The sequence below is a fragment of the Diceros bicornis genome, chromosome X (assembly GCF_020826845.1).
Source record: "Diceros bicornis minor isolate mBicDic1 chromosome X, mDicBic1.mat.cur, whole genome shotgun sequence".
Taxonomy (NCBI): Eukaryota; Metazoa; Chordata; class Mammalia; order Perissodactyla; family Rhinocerotidae; genus Diceros; species Diceros bicornis.
In genome coordinates, this window is record NC_080781.1 from 138,097,671 (window position 1) to 138,100,123 (window position 2,453).

The window sequence follows — 2,453 nt, forward strand, 5'->3', positions numbered from 1 at the left end:
TTGGCTTTCTTTGGGAGGCAGTGGAGAGTCGTCAGAGAGCCAGGCAGGACGGGGTCAGATGTGGGTCCCACAAAGGCCCCCGGCCGACTCCCGTCAGCTGGCTGTCAGGCTGGGTGCAGGGAGAATGGTCTGGAAGCTTGTACAGCAGGCCACCCCCGCTCAGAGGATTTCTGCCCACCTCCTGAGCCCTGGATCCCATCTTTTCCTCTCCTTCAGGAACCTGCTCCAGCAATTGTTAGCTCTTTGCAGTATCTGTCACTTTTCCTTCTTTGCTGGCTCCTTCCCACTAGCACATAAAACGTATTCATCTCTCTTAAAAACGGGCCTTCAGCTCCTGCTGTCCCTCCTCCCTCTTGTTGTCATACTTCTGGCTCAGTTTGCACGGGACCCTGTGAGGACAGCAGAGGCCGGCCTCTTCCTCCCTCTTTTCTGAAGCAGTCACCAGGCACCAAACTCAGTTCCCAGCCTGTTCCACATCTTCCTCCATTTCTCTCTTGCCCATTCCCACAGTGCTCCGCAGCCATTGATTTCTTCAGATTTTCTGGCACTCCTCCATTCCCCGGCCCCACATCAGCAGCCACTATTTGCCTGTCATCTCCCTGAACATCTCTGGAGTCCATCTCTTCCCCACAGGCCCGCTGCTCTCACTACTACCACTTACCTGGATGAAACTGCTGGCTTCCTGATGCTTCCCTGCCTTGTCTGCCTGGGTGGTCTTCCTCAGGGACAAATCAAGCTACATGACTTTCCTGCTCAAGACCTTCCTGTGGTTCCCAAAGGCCTCCGGTGGGGTCCCAGCTCTTTAGTGCAGACTCCATGCCGTCAGAATTTGGCCACTGCCCACCCATGTCATGTCTAGCTCTCTGCACACGTCAGCAGCCTTAAGCCATCTAGAACTCATTAGGGTTCCACAGATGTGCCAGTGCTCCCACATCCAGGAGTTTGCACGTGCAGTTTCCTGGCCCTCATGTGACAAGGTTGAGCTCAAACAGCTCCCCAGGTGTAAGCCAGGGTGAAAATTCCCTGGGCCCCTCTGGCATCTCTCATGCATCCTTCTTGAGCCTGTGCACTTGCCTGCCTCCCCCACTACACAGGGGAAGACCCCAGAAGTAGATTCTCCAGCTGGATGCATGCTTGCAGGGCAACAGGTCACCTTCCCTGATGGCCCCCCCTTGCCCTCTCAATTCTGACCCCAAAGGGTTCCCCCCTAAGCTGTTCTCCCTGGGACTTAGGGGAGTTTCTGGAAACTGGGTCTGCCTAAGACAGGCCTCCATTGGAGCCTCTTCCCAGAAGTCACAGCCACTGCTGGCCACTCCCAAAGAGGAGGCCAGCCATGCCCTAAGCCTCAGTGGCTTATCGCAGGGACAGCCCTTACTGAGACTACCAACCCGGGTATGGGAAGTTATCATGCATGTACATACTAAGCTCCAAGAAAACAAGAGACTTGGTCCTACTTGCTCACTGCTGGACTGCAGCTCCCAGGACAGGCCTGACACACAAGAGATGCTCAATACACACAGGTCGAATTTCAACCCTTTGTTTTAATGTTCAAGGCCAGGACTTTCAAGTGCACCTTCTAGTAGGTGTGTCCACATTTGCATGTGAAGCTGGACTCTGAGCAGTTGTCACCCCCTCCAGCCCAGCAACAGCCTGGTGAGGATGGCTGTGGCGGGACAGGCAGCTCCTGAGAGCCCAGAGCCTTGCGGGAAGCCAGGGAGCGTGGGCAGGGTGTGATAAGGCCTGCAAACCCCACAATGACAATAGCGCCCCCTTTGGGCAGGGAGCCAGGTCAGCAGAGGCCATAGGAGCGTCTTGGGCGATAGGCACAAGAGGAGCTGGAGCTGGAGCTGGGGGGCGGGGCGGGTGGTGGTGGTGGTGGTTTCCAAAAGCACCTCGGCATATCCAGACATATCCAGACCGAGTAGGCACCCCTGCCATGTCCCTCAGGAACAGGGAGGTTGTGCTGCTGTGCAGAAGGCCTGCAGCCTGCCTGCCCTCTCAACCTAGGGCATGGCGGGCAGACTCGTGCCTGGCCCTTCCCGGCCTGCTGCCCCAGAACTTTCCATCACACGCAGGAGCAGTGTGCCCGGAAAGTGTGGCCTTGGAGCACCCAAGGGGAGGTGGTGCATGGAGTAGGCTGCCCTTCCCTCGCACAGCAGTCCTGAAAGCGGCTGGCTATTTGTGTTTAGGGACAGCCAGACTGAATCAGGAAACACACCACCATGCTGTCCTATGAGCTGTCTGATAATGAAAGCCCAGACCTTGAGTCACTTTCACAGAGAGATTTATCAAGAATGCTAACAGCACAGGATACAGTACTTCCCAACAAAAGGTGCAAACGCATCACTTAGAAAGGCATGCTGAGTATTCTTTGCTTTCACACGTATTAAAAAACTTACAAAAATAAAATAAAACTGCGTGCTGCCCATCTTTTCAAATAGTAAAAGAACCTT